The sequence below is a fragment of the Hyla sarda genome, chromosome 4 (assembly GCF_029499605.1).
Source record: "Hyla sarda isolate aHylSar1 chromosome 4, aHylSar1.hap1, whole genome shotgun sequence".
Classification (NCBI taxonomy): domain Eukaryota; kingdom Metazoa; phylum Chordata; class Amphibia; order Anura; family Hylidae; genus Hyla; species Hyla sarda.
Window position 1 is genome coordinate 229,164,216 of NC_079192.1, and position 13,119 is coordinate 229,177,334.

At 38.2% G+C, this 13,119-nt stretch overlaps 1 protein-coding gene across 2 annotated transcripts in view; it reads left to right on the top strand.

The window, feature by feature from the left end:
* TAFA5 (TAFA chemokine like family member 5) overlaps positions 1-13,119 on the top strand; it is a 577,073-nt gene that overhangs the window by 220,071 nt on the left and 343,883 nt on the right. The window lies entirely within an intron of this gene.

Sequence of the window (13,119 nt, forward strand, 5' to 3'; positions counted from 1 at the left end):
ATACCTGGTGAGTGCTCCATCTTTTTCTTTATTCTCTGAGATTAATTGAGCACCTCCATTTATTGGCCTGTGGCATTTATTAGCTCTATAAACAACTCCATATGAACTGTAGCACCCATGATCTGCATGCAGTAGCATTGTGCCAGGTGATTCCTACGCTGGAAAAAGTGCATGGATGTCTCAGGTGAAAACAACAAACTACACACTATACAGAAAGGGTCATGGAGAAACAGTGGTCAGCAAGCTGCATACAAAAGCCAAGAGAACAAAAGAAGTACCGAATCGAAAAGCAAAGTGTTAATCAATATCAGAGCCAAAGTCACAGAACCAGAACACAGAATCAAATGCAGGATATATTAGAGTAAAAGCTCTTTCACAAGCAGTGTTTAAGAGGACATTGCAAACTTAAATAGCCAGAACTAGCAGGGTGGGAACATAAAAACGACACAAGAATAGGCCAAGGCGTCGCCAGAGCAACCGCAAGCTTTGTTAACAAACGAGAAATCAAACAGATACATCTCTTACAGTGGCTTTATCCTTCAGTGGGGTCTTTGTGTCCCCCAGACATCAGGAACTGGGTGTATCAGATACATTTGCACCCAAATAGCTATGCCCCCTATTATACTTATGTTTTTGTACTTTTGTTAGTTTATTTTTCATGTAAACTTTTTTTCCTTACTTTTATACACTAGCTCAATCCTACATAAAATGTTGACAGCTCCTGTATATGCCTTCGACACCTGTATATGAATATGTGAATGCTAGATACAATTTAAAGTTCAATGTATTTAAATCTGTGCAAATGCATTCAAAACTTACAGATATACTGATGAAGAAAAATCTGTAAATAGAGAAAATGTCTGAATCCCATACTTCTCGAAATATCCCTGATTTATGTGCATGTGCAGACGCCTTCCAATCCTTTCAGATAATGAAGTAGAGATGGTGATGTTCAAGTATACTATATATATTGTACAAAGTGTAAAAGTAGAACTGAGGCATTAATTGGATAACAGTGGAGAGATTAACTCAGTTATAGTGTCTTATGACACTGATACAACATGTTTGAGAGGAAAGAACGCAGTAGTGATTCATTGCTTTACTAACCCTGAAAAGCATCTTTGATTTTCATGTACTCCAGCAGAGACAGCTGCCCTTTTCATTGCTGATCTTGTTTAATTCGGTAGACTTACCATGCTCTGTACAGCACAGATAAATTTTCTGGAAAAAGCCTTTTATAGATATAACTCAAATTAATTTCTTTGTATCTGCTGGAATAATTTGAATTTCCCAGCGTTCTTAAGCTGTGAGAGTGGATATTGAACTGTTCCATTATAGTGAACTGTAATAGTGATAAAGTTTGGTCTCTTGTTCAGAAATTGGATTACCATGATGTACTGTACCTTCAAGGTTATTTCTAGGTGCAGGGCTTGCAATTCATTGGATTTAACATCATATGGAGCAGGCACAGGGCTCGAGTCCTGCAGGAACACACAGGAATGGCGTTCCTTTGCTTTTTCCAGAGGAGGAACGCTGTCCTTGTTACATTAGTCCTGCAGGTCCGATCTCTGTTCTTACCCTTCCTCCGTCTCCTCCCCTAGCCCGGACTGCTAGATGCTGGAGATGTAGGACCCATGATGATGTCACCATCACATGTTGGGGGCGGAGCTTAGCTGTGGAGGAGAGGAAAGATCGTGGCTGAAGGACCTGTTTGATGCTGTGGAGGAGGCGGGGCTGAGCTGGAAGAGAGGTCACATGTCACTCCAGTAAGGTAATTACATGGAAGGAGATCTGTTACAGTGTGTCACCACAGTAGTAAGTAAATTCTATAAGGAGGTTTGTTACAGTGTCTGACCACAGTAGTAAGGAGTAGTGTTGAGCGGCATAGGCCATATTCGAATTTGTGATATTTTGCAAATATATGGACTAATATTCGTCATATATTTGCTAAATCCACATATTTGTAATATTCGCGTTTTATTTTCGCATATGCGAAAATTAGCAAATGCGAAAATTAGCACATGCAAAAATTAGCATAAGCGAAAATTAGCATATGCAAAAATTATATGGTCACCATATGTGGGAATATTTGTATAAGTGGGGGTAGGGGGCAGTAGTTACATCTGTTCTCTCCTTCTCTGGCTACTATATATGGTCCTATATCAGTGTTTCCCAACCAGGGTGCCTCCAGATATTGCAAAACTACAACTCCCAGCATGCCTGGACAGCCTTTGGCAGCCTTTGGCTGTCCAGACATTCTGGGAATTGTAGTTTTGCAACACCTGGAGGATCCCTGGTTGGGAAACACTGTCCTATATATTCACATCATGATTTAACCTTACACTTAGGATATATATTCTGTCAAACAGATATACTGTGGTGCAGTGGCAATGCCCCCATTTACTTTAGTGGCCTAAGCATTATTAATAGTGAAGAAAATGACCTTTGGAATAGTTGCCCAGGTGTCCAAGGAAATCTCACAATCAAGTCAGGGATGTTAAATAAAAGTAGCTTGTTTATTAACACATAAATATAATAATACATAAAACAATAACGTGTTTCAGAAGGGGTTGCTGCACCCTGAAATGTGTTATTGTTTTCTTTATTTAATAAACAACCTACTTTTATTTCATATCCCTGACTTGGTTGTGGGATTTCCTTGGACACCTCGGCGCCTATTCCAAAGGTCATTTTCTTCACTTTCTATTGAGCTCCACTGCAGGATTTCCATTGGATACTTCCTAGGACCTCTGAGATTGCACTCCATTATACCTTTGCATGAGGTTATATGCGTATTTGAAATACGCTCAAGGTGAGCAACCATTTTATAGGGTCTCCGACTCTCTCCCACTAGTGGGGTCCATCTCCCCCTCCTCCTTTTTTAGGGCCTTTCTTCTTCTACTTCTACACAGGTTAAACATAGTCAATAGTATATTAGAAATCTTTGGTGAGTTCCCACACTTTTTTTCCAGGACTTGACCCCTGAGCAGACAGATGACTGTAAATACAACATAAAGAAATGTTATCATTTTACTTTCTCATGTATTGGTTACTTAGTGTTTCCTGCTGTGTCTGTGGTTTGGCAAATGCCCCTAGTGGCTTAATACAGGTTATCTGGGGATATTTTGCTGTACTTATAATTTGATAGCTGTACAATGTGTGCATTGCACTTTTCTCTTCTTTGTATGTATTGGAACTGTTCTTAGTGACAAAGTTGCTTCATTCATTGTCTGAGGGCATCTACCAATTTTCCAGCTGATAACAGGCTATGTAACTTTTTGTTGCTGCACTGAATTCTGCACCCAAATAGCAGTAGAATAGGGTTACCTCAGATCGTCTTGATGCTGTATCATTTATTACAACCAAGTGTTTAATAGTGACCCAGGTTTCAGTGCTGCATCCAAGTGACCATCTGTGCCTCTGGCTGAAGGCTGTATGCACTTACTAGGCAACCACTGGTTCTCTGGCTTCTGTTTCCTGTTGTGACCCTGCTATATCAGGCTGTGGCTTTCCTGTTCTGGCTGTGTGTTGGCATCAGGTTGCCAAAACAAATAGTGTGAGTAAATTCTATCAGGTTTGGCAGTCTATTTAATGTCTTGTCTGCCAATTGAGCTTTATATCCTGTGCTGGCTCTCAATTATTGTTCCATTTTCCCTGATTCTAACTCCTACTTGACCCTCACCCTTGCTCCTGTCCGGATATTTTCTCTGCTTTGCTCTTGAGATTATTCATCTAGTTCCTGTTGGTCTACTCCTGGTTCTGACCCCTTGTACTCTAAGCTGTCACACCTTGCCTGTACTGCTGGTACGACCCTTGGCTTTGTTCCATCCTAACCATGCTTCAACAGTACTGTCACCAATCTGTGACTGTTCTGAAGAATTCAACCAGGGAGTTTTTTCTTCTTTTGTGGGGGTTTAGGGCTGAAGGCCAGGATATCCCTTGCACTTCACATCTCTGTATACCCAGCTCTAAACCAATTATTGCTTAGAGACTCCACATACATTAATGGTTTAAACAGGTTTTCTGAGTTTTTTTTATTGATGGCCTATCATCAGGATAAGCCAATAACATCTAATCGTTTGGTTTTCGATCAGCTGAGTGGCACAAGGCCTACAGTGAATTGACAGTGAACTGACATTAAACTGATCCGGTAGTAGACAGTTCCCTACATTGGGTAACAGCCATGCTTGGTTATGGTAGCATAGCTCCTGATGTTTAAAGATTGAACAGCACCATCTACTTCCAACTCTGTTCACTTTGTATTGTGGGCTCCATGGCTCTGACAAGTAGCTGATCCATGTGATGTTACTGTCATTGGATTAAACTTTTTACATGTTGTCCAGACATGAGTCCCACTCTTGAGATCTACTGTGATCACAAGCTATAACCCTGTGAAGTGCACCTGGCCGACCAGCAGATCCAACCTTTTCACTCCACAGATTTGGATTTCATTGAGAGCTGGGGATAAGTCTTCACTGGCTTATAACTTGTGATCACACAACATGTCAAAGGTATTAGTAAATTACATTAATGCTTTTAATGCCCTATTCTGACAATAGACCATAAAAAAAAAAACAGTCCCACAAACCCAGGGCTCAAGTCCTGCAGAAACACATGAGAAAGGAGTTCGTCCACTTTTTCCACAACAGGAGGAACACTATTCCCATTTGCAGGAGTCCTGCAGGACCAGCCCTTGAGGAGAAATCTTGGGTGAGTTTCCAGACTTTTCCCCCAGGACTTGACCCCTTCACAAACCCCTTTAAGCTTACTTTATGACTAGTACAATTATTCTAAAGAGGAGCTCATACTCTTTAGACTACCTCTAGAATGTACTAAAATGCTATATAAAGTCACAAAGGAAAATTACATTAGCTCAACATATTTATGTTTCTTATCTGCACACAACACAATAAAAATCCTCTGTATTAGCTGCCACAGTGTAATTCCTACATTGTATCGACACGTAACATCTGTTTTCCAATGTCAACAAATCCATAATCCCAATTTCTCTGTAGTCTTCCTTTCACTATATATATATATATATATATATATATATATATATATATATATATTCCAACCAGTGATGGCGCAGCACTCCAAAGTTGAAAAAAACGTGAATTCACCACATGTAACAGACAGCAACGTTTCAGCTCAACACGTTTTTTTCAACTTTGGAGTGCTGCGCCATCACTGGTTGGACTATCTAAACGGGTCAAGATCAGACCCAGACCCATGCTTTATTTGGTGGTGCTGCAACTACTTTGGTATATATATAGATATATATATATATATATATATATATATATATATATAATATATTTACATTTTTTGTCAACCCCTTAAGGACGCAGGGCGTATGGGTATGCCCCCTTCCCCGAGTCCTTAAGGACTCCGGGCATAGCTGTGTCCCGCTAACGGGGTGTAAACTGTTCTCACAAGCGGAGAATGGGTTAAACCTTGTGGGCACCACCGATCGGGCCGTCTAAACTGAAACTGATTGCGGTGTCTAAACCGAAAGTTAAACTAAACCGGCCGCTCAGCAGAGCTGATCGGGACTATTTCAACAGAATTGCAATGTCCCAATCAGCTTACTGGACGACAGAAGTGTTTTCCTCGTCGTCCGATAGGTGATCTGCTGCCCCATGCCTCCGCAGCAGGCTAGAGCAACAAAGCGCTGGTAACACTGATCAATGCTGTGCAATGGCATAGCATTAAACAGTGTATGCAATCAGAAGATTGGATAGTATAGCCCCCCAAGGGGGCTAAAAAAAAAAAAGTAAAAAGTGGTAGAAATAAATAAATAAGAGAATACATGTGAATAAGCTTCCCCCCTAATAAATGTTTAAATCACCCCCCCCTTCCTATTGTTTAAATAAAATAATGTAATAAAAAAAAAATCATATGTGGTACCGGTCGATGGCGTACACGTAAAAAAAAATACCAAAGTCCAAAATAGTGAATTTTTGGTCACTTTATGTTCCATAAAAATATTTATAAAAGTGATCAAAAATTTCCATCAAAACAATAATGGTACTGATAAAAACTACAGATCACTGTGCAAAAAATATGCCCTCATATAGCTCCATAAGTTATAGTGCTCAGAAGATGACAATTTTAAACATTCTAATTTTGGTGACGCAAAAAAACAAGCCCTTAAATGGATATGTAGGTGCAAAATTGAACGCCTTATGATTTTTTAGATGAGGAGGATAAAATGAAAATGCAAAAACGAAGATTGTTTTGAGTCCTTAAGCTGAAAAGGGGCTGAGTCCTTAAGGGATAATATATTTATTTATATCTTTTAGCATATGTGCATTAGAAAATGTCATTTGCACCCTGAAATCTAAATAATATCAATCCATCCAGTGTAACAATAAATTCTGTAGATACAACCATGGCAGTAACATGAGCTAATATAGACTGTGGATTTTTTTTTCTTTATCAGCTGAGTATCTTTACTGTGTTGTTCCATTTTCACAGTCTACCAAGTTCTGTGACCCTTGCAGATGTGCAAAGCACTTATCTATATGCTGCTACATATCTTTTGAGAGGGAACATTTACAATAAATCAGAAAAAATATATAGAAATATTGTTAATAGAAATGATTTCATGGAAGAAATATCATTTTGCAAAGCACATTGGCATGAAATGACTTAAAAGCTTTCAGTGAATGAAGGAACTGCTCTATTTTTATTGCAACAGGCATGGCAAATTCTTTTATGTTTTATCTTAGTGTTACTGTAGTTATCTATTAGCCTTTGTTTGACAATCTACTATAGCAAAATTATTAGGCAGCAACCGCTTTTCACTGTGCAATTTGGCCTTCTGATTTCTCCATTTTTCAAAGCCGTGCATCAGCCAGTGAGTGATTATCCTTTTCTTGTTGTGAAGATTATAATTTTCTGCATGTCTGGTGTAGCTAGTAAGGATAAAAGGATGTTTTCAAATCCATTTAAATGGAAAAAAAAAATCACAGGAAAGCCGATTGTATGGAAATAAACAATGAGAAGATACATCTTCGTTTTTTTCTCACAACTATGAATAGATGACAAAATATCTCTTTTGTGCCACTGTGAATTAGCAAGTGGGGATTTTTTAAATGGTGATTCCTTCATCATTAAATAGTCTTAGGGCTGGGAATGTAGACCGTCTTTGTCAGTCACTTAAGTCATGTACGTAAATGGGAATTTTTACGAAGCTCGAGTAGACTTTTAGCATTTAGTTTTTATTTGCAGTGTTAATGAGGTGTTTCTTTCTTAAAGCTCTTATTTAAAGAATGATGGTAATTGTTTTGCCATCCGTACAGGGTGTTTAAGGAACACTTTCTAGACAAGACACAAAGAAAACAATTATTGGTGGTAATAAGAGGTCCATCCTGTATTCCGAAGACATCCCGCAAATGTCATGCTTTAAAACTCTTTTTTACAGCAATTCCTTAAGCGAGAACATTACGGCCTTTGTTTAATTAGTAGGAGTATGACCTTCCAGTTTTCAGGAGTATAAAATAGCAACCGTAATAACATGTTCAATGAATAGAGAACTGGGGTGGCTAAGTCAAGGAAATCAAACTATACTTACCATCTACTCATTTGTGATTTCTTGTATGAGACTTTAGATGTTTTGGTTAATAGAATATTGTGGTACATTACTCACAATATGATTAAAAAACAGGGACATTTCCAACATCATAATCAAGTATTATAACAAATCAAGTGTACCATTGGGAATAAGCAGCTAATTTGTAGTGTTTATAAGTGACCCCCCCCCCCCCCCCATACTCCATATCCTACCAGCTGCCATTGAGTACCTGCAGGGTTAGAGTAGCCAGCCAGAGTCACAGGGGATTGCCTGGGAGGCCTATGGTGTGACCACAACATAAATTCCCCTAATGTAGGGCTCCAAAGGTTTAAAAAAGAACCTTATTTGAAGCCGACCTTAAGACCAGAAATTAGGATGGGCCCCCAGAATAACTTCCTCTAGAGGGCCCAAGGGACTTTAGTCTTAAATGCTTCTATAATTCAGTTTCAGGCAGAACAAGTGTGTGTATAACATTTAAATAATGTAATACATGGCATAGAATAATGACATGTGCGCAATACATGCAGTGAGCCCGGGCAGTTGAGTGGGTTATCTATGTGAAAATATTGCATGATGTGATATGGCGAAAAGCTTTCAGTATACTGACGTACTGTGAGTGTTCTGGTCTTAAAGTTTGGCCTGGATGAGCTACGGTCTGCCTGCACTGATCGAAAGCTTTCTTCCTATAGTATGAGCATCGGGAAAAGCTCAAGCACAACTTAAGGTGTAACAGTCCTGCTGAAGAATGGTCTGAGCCTGCAGAAAAGGATCTCAGTGTAAAAACCATTATCCTGATTTTCACCAATATCCCAGTGAGGGTGGAACCTTGTGTTACCCTAGAGGACAGGTCGCTGGCTTCTCAGCACTGGAAACAAGTGATTGGCATATGTCAACAACAAAGAGAACAACTGGAAATGTATCTAATAGGATAACAGGTAGTCACATGGTATTTGTGATGATAGTAGATAGATAGATAGATAGATAGATAGATAGGTAGAGGGAATGTGAACAATATTAGAAGCCCAAAAATCACCTTATTCTGGCTGGTGTGCTTTAAGTAGAAAATGGTTAATAAGAAGAATTCTAAGGACCTATGCACATTGGCATGATCTGGACCTATGTGCAGTACTGTGTTGTGACTTTTTCTGAGCCTCAGGAAGTGCAGGGGAGATGTCCTGAAGCTCCCATTGTCTTCAATTGACCTTCAGTGTGCAGCCACATGGAAAGGAAGTGACAAGTCACTTCTTTGTTATTGAAGTTAATGGGAGCAGGATTTCAGACACTGACACCCCATTTTCTGCCATGAAATCAGCTTGGCCTCCTCTGCAAAAAATTGCTATGTGAACATGTTCAAAAACGGAATTAAAGGATGTACCTTACATACAATGTATTACTATTAACAATTCTAATTTCTTCAGCATATCTATGTTGTCACTGTTCTGTTTTAACCTAACATAGATAGGTTTTGTATTTTCCCTATATACCATTTGCTGATATTAACTGTCATCCACTGAGACTTATTCCAGAAAGTGTATGTTCAATGGGATTGCTATTGGTCTACTATTATGATGAGAACATTCTCTGCACCGAGCTGCTTAATATATTGCTGCAATAAGATAGAAATATGTGGAGTACAAATTTATTGTATCTGGCTTTGGAGTCTTCATGCACTTTAACAATCATAATAACATTAAAAAAAATACAAAAAAAAGGTAAATATGTAATTTTTTGTTTAATTTTATAATTTTTGTAATATATTGTCTCAACCACAAGTCCCAGTGGTTCTAATTACATTTTCACTCGATTTTGAAGATTAAATCCAATCAGCTTTTCCTTCTGAAGCCAGTCTGTCGTCATGCATATGCAAAACTGGTCATATAATTTAATTACTTTTCTATCTAAATGAAAGATTCTTGTTTCAATTTAGAAATTCATTCTATTTTCTTTTCATCAAAACATTTCATTTGCATGGTAGATACTTATCAAACCAGACTTTATAAAGTATTACAGAAATAGAAGGAAATGGACATTGACTGTTACAGTATCAATACTGGAAAAAGCTATTTGACTTTTATGTGATATCTTTTTTTTTTTCATTACTTAAAAATACAGTGTTTTAACCCCCGTACTTTTTATAAATAATATTTTTCTTTCTGTAAAAGAATATTTATATGTTTACTTCTACTCCACTTACTTCTAGTCCTTCCTCTTTTCCCTTTTGGTCCCTGAATTCTAGTGTAAAAGATGCCGGATTACTTTTCTCTTCCACCTTTACCACCATTTTCTATTGTTCTTAAGGTTCTCATACACCTTAGTAAAAAGTTGGTCAACTTTAATGTGTATGAGGACCTACTGGAACTCCCTTAACTGATAAGGCAAGGGGACAGAAGGGTCGAGCATGATGGATTTTAGCTGTCTGACCCTTTTTTGGGGGGAGATAAGCACTGCAGAACTGTCTGGCAGCAGCTTACCTCTCCTCTTCCCAATTAGTACATATGAATCTTTGACCAAGCCAAACATTCATGGGTATAGGCTGAAAAGGAGACAAATATTTTGCCAATGTCTATTGAAGGTGTATGGGCACCTTTACATATACAGGGGAAAAATAACTGGTCAAAAGCCAGACCAGATTTTCCTAAGCAAATGTTTTCCTAAGCAAATGCCTACATTACCTACCTATTCATCAGTGCTTACATTTGCAATCCTAGAACCTGCATAGAAATTACCCCTATATTTCCATGAAAACTATTTCTATCTGTGCTATTATCTTGTTCAGACTTTTCATATGAGTAGTTTGGAATTAAGACCACTATCCATATCAATGTTCACAATACATACATCTTTTTCTAATAAATATTTAAGGTTATATACCTTTTGCTTGGTTCTTGGATGATTCCAGTAGTTGATCATGTCACACTTTAATGTTTAATTTGCAGTTTAACAGTTTCACAAATGCGGGTGTAAATCCTTAACTCTAAAGCACAACAACAAGGATAATGACATGTAAAACATATGCAGCTTTATTTTATGACCTACTTAAAACTGATTCCAAAGTTTCAGTGACAAGTGCTGAATTTCACATAATGTAAAAGCCAGGCCTGGAACGATGCTGTAATGTAGTTTATAGCATTCTGTATGATGTATAGCCTAATAGAAATATATTGGTGAGCCTTCGTCCAGAACGTTTGCATTCTAAAAAGATGTTCCTCCACTTAGTCACTATATTTTTTCATTTGTCCTGTACATTCCCATCTGCTCATTCACTGGTAGCATAGGAACCCCTTAAGAAATTGTAAAATATATTAAAAAGTTTTTGGTTCTATGAACATATGGAAGTTTGCAGAACAAATCGAAGGTCTCCGCTGCCATGTAAACTGGTCTGTGCCTAAAGCTTTTTATCCCCATGTGGTAACATACTTTCTCTTCTTGTTTCTCTTCTATCTGTACATAGGGGACATGTTTATTTGTTGTGTTTTTTTTTTAGACTGTTACAAATCTGTACACTTCTGTGCATAGCTTATTCAGCTTGATTTCCTACCTTCACACTGTCACTGTGTACTTTATTCCCTCGCCCTATTGGACACATTTTGATCAAAAAGTGCGCTGAGAGCCTCCATTTTTTGACCTAGAGTGCTGTTGCAACTTTCTTGTTTGTACATTATATATATATATATATATATATATATATATATATATATATAGTATATAGTTGCTGTTGCTTCTGTTTCGAATTATGAGGTCTTAGTTTTTCGATTGTCTTTTGATATTATCGTGATATAGAGATTGAATGCCTCTTTGTATTGTCCAACATTTGTCTTCCTATTTTTATTGTTATACATACATTGTTACACATACAACCCTAATGTGGAATCAACTAATGTTGAGAAAAATGTATTCTATCATCTTGTAATTTGCATTTATAAAACAATTTGGACAGCACGGTAGCTCAGTGGTTAGCACTCTGGCCTTGCAGTGCTTAGATCCTCCTCCATTCTTATCCAACCAAGGGCAGCATTTGCATGGAGTTTAAAGATTCTTCTTGTGTTTGTGTGGGTTTCCTCCTTCTACTTTACTTTCCTCCCATACTCCAAAACATACTAATAGGTTAATGTGGAATTGTAAACCTCAGTTGTTGACACTGACAAGCTTTGTAAAGCGCTGCAGAATAAGTTGGCGCTATATAAAGAAATTATTATTTAATACGGGCACAAGACCAAGATGAGAATTAGCCTGTAGCTTGAACAATACTTACCCAATTCTTGCCATTTTTACTATGTTCTACATGCTTACTAGTTTATTCTGATTAGTACAACAATATGCAGTAGTGTTTCCTAACCTTGCAACTGCTATAACGTATCCTAAGATGTTCTACTGTGAGTATTTGACACAGGATAATGCTCTTTGAATGGCTAGTTACACGTGACCTTAAGATAAGGAGAGAAAAGTGTGGGGCTTGGAGAAGAGGATATTATCTTAAGGTGGACAAATATATTCAACAGCTGTCTATCCTGATCTATCCACTCACATAAACACTCAGCACAGCTAGGCACTAAGTGGAGCAATGAAGTGAAGGGGTAAGCTGTGACCAGGCTCTTTTGGTATCAGTCTGTCTCCCAAAGAACAAAAGGCTTATTGGAAAAGGGATATGGTATTGGAAGAAAACGGAGTGGCAATGACATGCACCATAAATGTGAGTTGGTCTAAAGCAGTGGTCTCCAAATGATAGTCCTGCAAATGTTGAAAAGCTGTAACTCCCAGCATGCCTGGACAGGCAACGGCTGTCCAGGCATGCTGGGAGTCGCAGTTTTGCAAGATTTTGAGTGCCACTATTTGGAAACACTGGTCTAAAGTAAGCCAAAACAAAATAAAAAAAGTCTTAAAATATGCAACATTTATCAAACAACCTCCACTGCTTTGATAAACCGGCACTGTCTTAGCGTTACATAGTTTTACTAAATCTTTAAAGGGGTACTCCAGGGAACTAAACCCATAGTCCATCATTTCCCTCTTATCAACCTATTTAAATGTCTAAATATTATTCATTAGCAATATAGAGCAGTTTACCCTCTTTGGTTGTCACTTACATGCATGAAGTAAGGGAATTACATCATCCAGGCATCCACTCTGTTGCTGTCCAAATCCCTCTCTTAAAGCAGCTCCCACCCTCCTGAGAGACACAGACCATGTGGTTTCTGCTCTGCACTGATGAGTCATGCTCTCTTAAGTGCTGAGAACTGGAAGGTGTGTGCAGCCTCATCCAATCAGACACTAATTCTCTCTTTGCTGCTCCGAGCAGGAGGGTGGGGGCTGACAGAGAAGAGCTGCAATGATTGCAGGCAGATGGCAAGGAGAGAGAAGGATGGCAAAAATATTCATTAGAGAAGACAACAGAGGCTACAGGAACCATTCATCTCAGGGAACATATCCAGGAAATAATTTCAAGGGTGTCATTATTTATGGCCATGACTGTGTATAACACTAAGGTTACAAAAATAAATCAGAAAGAGTAATTTGAAGCTGAAATAAAATGCACTCTGAAA